Consider the following 12,125-nt stretch of genomic DNA (forward strand, 5'->3'; position numbering starts at 1 on the left):
GGGACTGAGAATACATGCGCTACTTTTATAAATGTTTTACGAAATAGACACAAGTAATCGAAACTACATTATATGGTTGAATGATCGAAGCCGAATATGCCCCTTTTTGCTTGGTAGCCTAAGAATTAGTAAACCGATCTACTAATTGACGTGAATCCTAAAGATAGATATATTGGGCCTAACAAACCCCATCCGTTGTAGCGGATGCTTTAGTACTTCGATGTTTTTTTATCATGTCCGATGGATGTCCCGGAATGATGGGGATATTCTTATATGCATCTTGTTAATGTCGGTTACCAGGTGTTCAATCCATATGAATGATTTTTGTCTCTTCTTCCGGTTCCTCTTCTTCCGGTTCCTCTTCGGAAATTTGTGAATCTTCCCAAAATATATTCGACTCTTCATTATTATAAAGTGAATCGATGGGATTTGTACTAGTGGTAGACATCTATCACACAATATCAAACACATTAAGAGGTTAATATATCACATAATATTTACATGTTAATAATATATAGTTTCCAACAAAAGTGTTAAGCAATCGTTTTTAAAGAAAACACGGTCGAAGTCCAGACTCACTAATGTATCCTAACAAACTTGATAAGACACACTAATGCAAATTTCTGGTTCTCTAAGACCAACACTCGAATACCAACTGAAATATCCCGTTCATATTGATTATAAATGTCCCATATTAATTAATTTCGTTGCGAGGTTTTGACCTCTATATGAGACGTTTTTCAAAGACTGCATTCATTTTTAAAACAACCATAACCTTTATTTTATCTATAAAGGTTTAAAAAGCATTACGTAGATTATCAAATAATGATAATCTAAAATATACCGTTTACACACGACCATTACATAATGGTTTACAATAAGAATATATTACATCAAAAATAAGTTTCTTGAATGCAGTTTTTACATAATATCATACAAGCATGGACTCCAAATCATGTCCTTTTTTTTGTATGCAACAGCGGAAGCTCTTAATAATCACCTGAGAATAAACATGCTTAAAACGTCAACAAAAATGTTGGTGAGTTATAGGTTTAACCTATATATTATCAAATCATAATAATAGACCACAAGATTTCATATTTCAATATACATCCCATACATAGAGATAAAAATCATTCATATGGTGAACACCTGGTAACCGACATTAACAATATGCATATAAGAATATCCCCTATCATTTCGGGAAATCCTTCGGACATGATAAAAACGAATTCGAAGTACTAAAGCATCCGGTACTTTGGATGGGGTTCGTTAGGCCCAATAGATCTATCTTTAGGATTCGCGTCAATTAGTAGACCGGTTTACTAATTCTTAGGCTACCAAGCAAAAGGGGCATATTCGGCTTCGATCATTCACCCATATAATGTAGTTTCATTTACTTGTGTCTATTTCGTAAAACATTTATAAAACTGCATGTATTCTCATCCCAAAATATTAGATTTTAAAAGTGGGACTATAACTCACTTTCACAGATTTTTACTTCGTCGGGAGTAAGACTTGGCCACTGGTCAATTCACGAACCTATAACAAATATATACATATATATATCAAAGTATGTTCAAAATATAATTACAACATTTTTAATACATTTTGATGTTTTAAGTTTATTAAGTCAGCTGTCCTCGTTAGTAACCTACAACTAGTTGTCCATAGTTAGATGTACAGAAATAAATTAATATATATTATCTTGAATCAATCCACGACCCAGTGTATACACGTCTCAGGCTATATCACAACTCAAAGTATATATATTTTTGAAATCAACCTCGACCCTGTATAACTAACTCAAACATTACTGCATATAGAGTGTCTATGGTTGTTCCAAATAATATATATACATGGGTCGATATGATATGTCAAAACATTTGCATACGTGTCTATGGTATTCCAAGATTACATAATACATTAGAATACATGTATAATACAATATAAGTTAGCAAGGATATGATTTGTATAGAATTGTTACAATATTTCCCGTAGCTACAACAATAAAAAAATATCCAATCTTGTTTTAACCATAACTTCTTCGTTTTAAATCCGATTTGAGTGAATTAAATTGCTATGATTTCATATTGAACTCTATTTTATGAATCTAAACATAAAAAGTATAGGTTTATAGTCGGAAATATAAGTTACAAGTCATTTTTGTAAGAGGTAGTCATTTCAGTCAAAAGAACGACGTCTTGATGACCATTTTGAAAAACATACATCCACTTTGAGTTTAACCATGATTTTTGGATATAGTTTCATGTTCATAATAAAAATCATTTTCCCAGAAGAACAACTTTAAAATCAAAGTTTATCATAGTTTTTAATTATCAAACCCAAAACAGCCCGCGGTGTTACTACGACGGCGTATGTCCGGTTTTACGGTATTTTTCGTGTTTTCAGGTTTTAAATCATTAAGTTAGCATATCATATTGATATAGAACATGTGTTTAGTTGATTTTAAAATTCAAGTTAGAAGGATTAACTTTTGTTTGCGAACAAGTTTAGAATTAACTAAACTATGTTCTAGTGATTTCAAGTTTAAACCTTCGAATAAGGTAGTTTTATATATATGAATCGAATGATGTTATGAACATCATTACTACCTTAGGTTATGTGGATAAACCTACTGGAAATGAGAAAAAAATAGATCTAGCTTCAAAGGATCCTTGGATGGCTTGAAAGTTCTTGAAGCAGAATCATGACACGAAAACAAGTTCAAGTAAGATTTCCACTCGAAATAAGATTGTTATAGTTATAGAAATTGAATCAAAGTTTGAATATTAGTATTACCTTGTATTAGAAAGATATATTACTGTAAATAAGAAAGATTTCTTGAGGTTGGATGATCACTTTACAAGATTGAAAGTAAGCTAGCAAACTTGGAAGTATTCTTGATTTTATGAAACTGGAACTTATAGAATTTATGAAGAACACTTAGAACTTGAAGATAGAACTTGAGAGAGATCAATTAGATGAAGAAAATTAAAGAATGAAAGTGTTTATAGGTGGTTTTGTTCGTTGGTATATGGATTAGATATAAAGGATGTGTAATTTTGTTTACATGTAAATAAGTCATGAATGATTACTAATATTTTTGTAATTTTATGAGATATTTCATGCTAGTTGCCAAATGATGGTTTCCATATGTGTTAGGTGACTCACATGGGCTGCTAAGAGCTGATCATTGGAGTGTATATACCAATAGTACATACATCTAAAAGCTGTGTATTGTACGAGTAAGAATACGGGTGCATACGAGTAGAATTGTTGATGAAACTGAACGAGGATGTAATTGTAAGCATTTTTGTTAAGTAGAAGTATTTTGATAAGTGTATTGAAGTCTTTCAAAAGTGTATGAATACATATTAAAACACTACATGTATATACATTTTAACTGAGTCGTTAAGTCATCGTTAGTCGTTACATGTAAATGTTGTTTTGAAACCTTTAGGTTAATGATCTTGTTAAATATTGTTAACCCATTGTTTATTATATCTAAATAGATGTTAAATTATTACATTATCATGATATTATGATATATTAATATATCTTAGTATGAGATATATACAGTTAAATGTTGTTACAACGATAATCATTACATATATGTCTCGTTTCGAAATCATTAAGTTAGTAGTCTTGTTTTTACATATGTAGTTCATTATTAATACACTTAATGACATGTTTACTTATCATTTATCATGATTAAACATAGTGTATCAATATCTTAATATGATTCATATGTATTTAGTAAGACGTTGTTATAACGATAATCGTTATATATATCGTTTCGAGTTTCTTAATTCAATAAACTCAATTTTATGTATATAACTCATTGTTAAAATACATAATGAGATACTTACTTATCATAATATCATGTTAACTATATATATAATCATATATATGTCATCATATAGTTTTTACAAGTTTTAACGTTCGTGAATCACTGGTCAACTTGGGTGGTCAATTGTCTATATGAAACCTATTTAAATTAATCTAGTCATAACAAGTTTGATTGCTTAACATGTTGGAAACACTTAATCATGTAAATAACAATTTCATTTAATATATATAAAAATGGAAAAGTTCGGGTCACTACAGTACCTACCCGTTAAATAAATTTCGTCCCGAAATTTTAAGCAGTTAGAGGTATTGACGTATCTTTTGGAAATAAGTGCGGGTATTTCTTCTTCATCTGATCTTCTCATTCCCAGGTGAACTCGGGTCCTCTACGAGCATTTCATCGAACTTTAACAATTAGTTTCTTGTTTTGCTTAAGTCTTTTAACTTCACGATCCATTATTTCGACGGGTTCTTCGACGAATTGAAGTTTTTCGTTGATTTGGATTTCATCTAACAGAATAGTGAGATCTTCTTTAGCAAAACATTTCTTCAAATTTGAGACGTGGAAAGTGTTATGTACAGCCGCGAGTTGTTGTGGTAATTCAAGTCGGTAAGCTACTGGTCCGACACGATCAATAATTTTGAATGGTCCTATATACCTTGGATTTAATTTCCCTAGTTTACCAAATCGAACAACGCCTTTCCAAGGTGCAACCTTAAGCATGACCATCTTTCCAATTTCAAATTCTATATCTTTTCTTTTAATGTCGGCGTAGCTCTTTTGTCGACTTTGGGCGGTTTTCAACCGTTGTTGAATTTGGATGATCTTCTCGGTAGTTTCTTGTATTATCTACGGACCCGTAATCTGTCTATCCCCCACTTCACTCCAACAAATCAGATACCTTCACTTTCTACCATCAAGTGCTTCAAACGGTGCCATCTCAATGCTTGAATGGTAGCTGTTGTTGTAGGAAAATTCTGCTAACGGTAGATGTCGATCCCAACTGTTTCTGAAATCAATAACACATGCTCGTAGCATGTCTTCAAGCGTTTGTATCGTCCTTCTAATGACCCATCCTAATCCATCTGGATGAATACATTACATTTGGTTACATCGCGAGGTACTTGACCTCTATATGATACATTTTACAAACATTGCATTCGTTTTTAAAAGACAAACTATCATTACATCGAAAGTTGACGGCGTGCATACCATTTCATAATATATCCAACTATAATTGACTTAATAATAATCTTGAAGAACTCGACGACTCGAATGCAACGTCTTTTGAAATATGTCATGAATGACTCCAAGTAATATCTCTGATAATGCTAAAAACAAACATATATTTCATAGCATTATCCCTCAAGAAAGACAAGCTTTTAGTTGCAATTGTTCTATTTACAAGTAATATTCGTTTAAATAATAAAAGGTGAAGACAAAAGACAGATTCGACAAATTGAAGACGCAAACGACCAAAAAGCTCAAAAGTACAAAGTACAATCAAAGTGGTTCAAATTATTGATGAGAAACGTCTCAAAATTACAAGAGTACAAGACGCAAAACGCAAAATACAAGATATTAAATTGTACGCAAGGACGTTCGAAAATCCGGAACCGGGACCAGAGTCAACTCTCAACGCTCGACGCAATGGACTAAAAATTACAAGTCAACTATGCACATAAATATAATATAATATTTAAATAATTATTAAAATTATTTATATATTATATATATATATTTATAAACCGTCGGCAGAATGCAAACAAAGACATGTGACCTGGAAAAGCAGGCCATGCGATCGCATGGCCTGGATGAGAGAAATCCATGCGATCGCATGGCAGTAGGTACCAGGCCACATGCCTATAAATTTCGCAGTTTTGAGCAACATTACACCATCTTTTTCTTCTTCATTCACTCAACGAAATATATATATATATATATATATATATATATATATATATATATATATATATATATATATATATATATATATATATTATAATTTTAATTTTAATTTTAAATTCTAATAATAAGGGTATGTTAGCGAATGTTGTAAGGGTGTAAGTCGAAATTCTGTCCGTGTAACGCTACACTATTTTTAATCATTGTAAGTTATGTTCAACCTTTTTAAATTAATGTCTCGTAGCTAAGTTATTATTATGCTTATTTAATGCCGAAGTAATCATGATGTTGGGCTAAAAATTAAAATTGGGTAATTGGGCTTTGTACCATAATTGGGGTTTGGACAAAAGAACGACACTTGTGGAAATTAGACTGTGGGCTATTAATGGGCTTTATATTAACTAAATGATACCTCGTTGATTTAATATATAGACTTATAATTTGACGTATTTATATATAACCACATACGCTTGACTGGGTACAGTGGGCGGGATATCTATAAATACCAATAATTGTTCATTTAACCGGACACGGAACTGGATTAATAGTTAATAGACTTGTTGAAACAGGGGTGGATTACATTCAAGGGTAATTGGTGTAATTGTTAACAAAGTAGTAAAACCTTGGACTACACGCAGTCGATAACCTGGTGTATTCATTAAACAAAGTATTAAGACCTTGTTACAATTCGAATCCCCAATTAGTTGGAATATTTGACTTCGGAAATAAGAATAATTTGACGAAGACTTTTGCACTTTATGATTATGACTGATGGACTATTATGGACAAATCCGTATGGACATATCGAATAATCCAGGACAAAGGACAATTAACCCAGGGTACTAAACTAAAAACAACACGTCGAACATCATGATTACGGAAGTTTAAATAAGCATAATTTATATATTTCATATTTAATTGCACTTTTAATTATCGCACTTTTATTTACTGTCATTGTATTTAATTGCACTTTTAATTATCGTACTTTCTAATTATCGCACTTTATTTATTGTCATTTTATTTATCGCAATTCCATTATCATTATTTACTTTACGCTTTAAATTAAGTCTTTTATATTTTTAATATTTTACATTAGGTTTTAACTGCGACTAAAGTTTTAAAATCGACAAACCGGTCATTAAACGGTAAAATCCCCCTTTTATAATAATAATATTATTTATATATTTTTGTATTTTTACAATTATAAGTTTTAAAAAAATATAGCGTTAAACTTGGCTAGAGTTCCCTGTGGACGAACCGGACTTACTAAAAGCTACACTACTGTACGATTAGGTACACTGCCTATAAGTGTTGTAGCAAGGTTTAGGTATATCCACTCTATAAATAAATAAATCACTTGTGTAAAATTGTATCGTATTTAATAGTATTTTGTAGTAAAAATATAACTATTTTGTACACCACCTCGCACACATCAAGTATTTTTGGCGCCGCTGCCGGGGACTTCTTGCTTAAACGCCAGAAGCGCAACGCTATATATAAAAAAAGATTTTATTAGAGTTTTATTAAGTTTTTATTAAAAATATACGTTTTTAAAAAATATAAAAAAAATATACAAAAATATAAAAGAAAAATATCTATATATTTATTTTTAAGAGTTTGTTTAAAATATATAAAGTTAAAAAAGTATTTTTATTTCTATTTTAGTTTTTAAATATAAGTTTTTTATTATTTTATATAAATATTTATTTATTTTAAAAAGAAAAAAAAATATAAAAAGTACTCAGCCCGATCACTGTTGCAGCCCAGCATTTGGCCCGAAACCCTACTTCATGCGATCGCATGAACCCGAAGGCAAAATTTCATGCGACCGCATGAAGTGATCTGACACGTCCCATGTGACCTGGTACTGCATTAATTACGGGGTAATTATTATTATTATTATTTAATTAAAACCCTAATTAGGGTTAATGTTTTTAATTATTTATTTTTAGTTTTTAATTAATTTGTATTATTTAGTTTAATTAGTTTTAATAAATTATAAAATTAATAGTTTTATAAAATAAATAATATAAAAATAATATTTTTATAAAAATTGTACTTTTTACAACTTTAAGTTTATTTTTATATTTTGTATCTTTTTATTCGTTTTAGCGTAATATTTGTATTTTTCGCTCATAATTAGTTTTAAGTTAGAGTTTTTGCCATAGTTATTTTTATTTCTAGATTTTTAGGCTTTGCCGTAAAATCCCTTAAGTACTTTTTCTTTAGACTAAGATTTAGGTTCTTTAGAATTTTGTGACGCCGTTTTAATATTTTAGTACCTTTTTAAGTTTATACTGTTTTGGATATAGAATTTCTTTTAAGCTTTAATATTTTTAGACGCAACTTTTAATTCTTAGTTTTTAGACTTTTAAGTTTCGACGCGCTACGTTCTTTTTATTATTTTTCGACCTTTTATTTTTCAACGTTTTCCGACGCGCTCTTTTTCTTTCTTATTTTTCACCGCTCTAGTTGTTAGGACATAGAATTTTCTATTTCTTATCTAAAATTTCTTTAAACTTCAACGAAAAATTATTTTAAGTGGTTAAATTGATAGACATCCAAATTTTCTGTTTCGTAGTAATAGTTAGATTTGTTAGTGGCTGAGTTGTGAGCTTCCGATTTAAAGGGTTCTGGCTCCCTGCTGCATCTATTGGCTATTCGAAACGTGGGCAAAATCAGAAAAGTCTATTAATTTGATAACTTATATAATTTTTATCTTTTATAACTAATAGGATATTCAGTGAATGCACCGAGCAAAACGTTCACCACCTTTTATACGTTCACCACCTGTAACTCGATCAAGACATCTAGCCAATATTGTCGCCGTTGATTTTTCTTTAGAATCGTCATCCAGTCAACCAAGTACTCCAATTCAAATTTCCGATAATCCATTTTTTGAGCCCGACCTCACAATTGAGAATCCGGAGGCTATTCAGGGACAATTCAGAGATCCTGAACCACTAATCTTTCCTCCGAAACCACCAATCATTCAAACAAAGATTGTCGAGGAACAACCCATTAAATCAGAATACTCTAGTGATTCAGATTCAACAAATTCAATCATGGAAAATCTGGAACCTCTAAGTATGGAAGACCGAATAAGAGCTAAACACACTGGCCAAGGGCACGCAATTACTCAACCTGACATTAATGCGCCAGATTATGAAATCAAAGGACAAATTCTACACATGGTAACTAATCGATGCCAATTTAGTGGTGTGCCGAAGGAAGATCCAAATGAACATCTTCGTACCTTTAATAGGATCTGTACACTATTTAAAATAAGAGAAGTGGAGGATGAACAGATATATCTCATGTTATTTCCCTGGACTTTAAAGGAGAAGCCAAAGATTGATTAGAATCGTTACCTGAAGGGGTGATTGATACATGGGACATTTTAGTTGAAAAATTTCTTAAACAATTCTTTCCGGCATCTAAAGACGTAAGACTTCAAGAAGAAATAGTTACGTTCACACAAAAACTAAATGAAACTCTATATGAGGCGTGGACAAGATTTGGAAAGTTATTAAGAGGATATCCGCAACATGGTTTAGACACTTGTCAAATAGTACAAATATTCTACTAAGGATGCGACATCACTACAAGAAAAGACATCGATATAGCAGCTGGTGGTTCCATTATGAAGAAAACCGCAACTGACGTTTATAAAATTATTGATAACACTGCTTCCCACTCACATGATGAAATGTCCCGTTCTTATTGATTAAAAACGTTCCATATTAATTGATTTCGTTGCGAGGTTTTGACCTCTATATGAGATGTTTTTTTCAAAGACTGCATTCATTTTTAAAACAAACCATAACCTTTATTTCATAAATAAAGGTTTAAAAAGCTTTACGTAGATTATCAAATAATGATAATCTAAAATATCCTATTTACACACGACCATTACATAATGGTTTACAATACAAATATGTTACATCGAAATCAGTTTCTTGAATGCAGTTTTTACACAATATCATACAAACATGGACTCCAAATCTTGTCCTTATTTTAGTATGCAACAGCGAAAGCTCTTAGTATTCACCTGAGAATAAATATGCTTTAAATGTCAACAAAAATGTTGGTGAGTTATAGGTTCAACCTATATATATCAAATCGTAACAATAGACCACAAGATTTCATATTTCAATACACATCCCATACATAGATATAAAAATCATTCATATGGTGAACACCTGGTAACCGACATTAACAAGATGCATATATAAGAATATCCCCATCTTTCCGGGACACCCTTCGGATATGATATAAATTTCGAAGTACTAAAGCATCCGGTACTTTAGATGGGGTTTGTTAGGCCCAATAGATCTATCTTTAGGATTCGCGTCAATTAGGGTGTCTGTTCCCTAATTCTTAGATTACCAGACTTAATAAAAAGGGGCATATTCGATTTTGATAATTCAACCATAGAATGTAGTTTCACGTACTTTTGTCTATTTTGTAAATCATTTATAAAACCTGCATGTATTCTCATCCCAAAAATATTAGATTTTAAAAGTGGGACTATAACTCACTTTCACAGATTTTTACTTTGTCGGGAAGTAAGACTTGTCCACTGGTTGATTCACGAACCTATAACAATATATACATATATATCAAAGTATGTTCAAAATATATTTACAATACTTTTAATACATTTTGATGTTTTAAGTTTATTAAGTCAGCTGTCCTCGTTAGTAACCTACAACTAGTTGTCCACAGTTAGATGTACATAAATAAATCGATAAATATTATCTTGAATCAATCCACGACCCAGTGTATACGTATCTCAGTATTGATCACAACTCAAACTATATATATATTTTGGAATCAATCTCAACCCTGTATAGCTAACTCCAACATTCACATATAGAGTGTCTATGGTTGTTCCGCAATATATATATAGATGGGTCGACATGATAAGTCGAAACATTGTATACGTGTCTATGGTATCTCAAGATTACATAATATACAATATAAGTTGATTAGGTTATGGTTGGAATAGATTTATTACTAACTTTCACGTAGGTAAAATGAGTAGTTTTTATCAATCTTGTTTTACTCGCCATTTCTTCGTTTCTAATCCGTTTTGAGTGATTCCAGTGGCCACGGTTTCGTATTGAACTTAAATTTATGAATCTAAATAGAAAAAGTATAAGTTTATAGTCGAAAATACAAGTTACAAGTCGTTTTCGAAAGAGGTAGTCATTTTCGTCTAAAGAACGACATCTTGATGACCATTTTGAAAAACATACTTTCACTTTGAGTTTAACCATGATTTTTGGATATAGTTTCATGTTCATAAGAAAAATTATTTTTCCAGAAGTATAGCTTTTAAATCAAAGTTCTTTTTAGCTTTTAATTATCCCAACCAAAACAGCCCCGATTTTACTATGATGGCCTATATCCAGTTTTATGGTGTTTATCGTGTTTTCGGGTTTTAAATCATTAAGTTAGCATATCATATAGATATAGAACATGTGTTTAGTTGATTGTAAAAGTCTAGTTAGAAGGATTAACTTTATTTGCGAACAAGTTTAGAATTAACTAAACTATGTTATAGTGATTACAAGTTTATAACGTTGAATAAGACAGCTTTTTATGTATGAATCGAATGATGTTATGAACATCATTACTACCTCAAGTTCCTTGGATAAACCTACTGGAAATGAGAAAAATGGATCTAGCTTCAAAGGATCCTTGGATGGCTTGAAAGTTCTTGAAGCAGAATCATGACACGAAAACAATTTCAAGTAAGATTTCTACTCGAAATAAGATTGTTATAGTTATAGAAATTGAATTAAAGTTTGAATATGATTATTACCTTGTATTAGAAAGATAAACTACTGTAAGTAACAAAGGTTTCTTGATCTTGGATGATTACTTGGAATGGAATTAGAAAACTTGGAAGTAAACTTGCAATCTTGGAAGTATTCTTGATTTTATGAAACTAGAACTTTTGGAATTTATGAAGAACACTTAGAACTTGAAGATAGAACTTGAGAGAGATCAATTAGATGAAGAAAACTTAAGAATGAAAGTGTTTGTAGGTGTTTTTGGTCGTTGGTGTATGGATTAGATATAAAGGATATGTAATTTTGTTTTCATGTAAATAAGTCATGAATGATTACTCATATTTTTGTAATTTTATGAGATATTTCATGCTAGTTGCCAAATGATGGTTCCTACATGTGTTAGGTGACTCACATGGGCTGCTAAGAGCTGATCATTGGAGTGTATATACCAATAGTACATACATCTAAAAGCTGTGTATTGTACGAGTACGAATACGGGTGCATACGAGTAGATTTGTTGATGAAACTGAACGAGGATGTAATTGTAAGCATTTTTGTTAAGTAGA

The sequence above is a fragment of the Rutidosis leptorrhynchoides genome, chromosome 10 (assembly GCF_046630445.1).
Source record: "Rutidosis leptorrhynchoides isolate AG116_Rl617_1_P2 chromosome 10, CSIRO_AGI_Rlap_v1, whole genome shotgun sequence".
Classification (NCBI taxonomy): domain Eukaryota; kingdom Viridiplantae; phylum Streptophyta; class Magnoliopsida; order Asterales; family Asteraceae; genus Rutidosis; species Rutidosis leptorrhynchoides.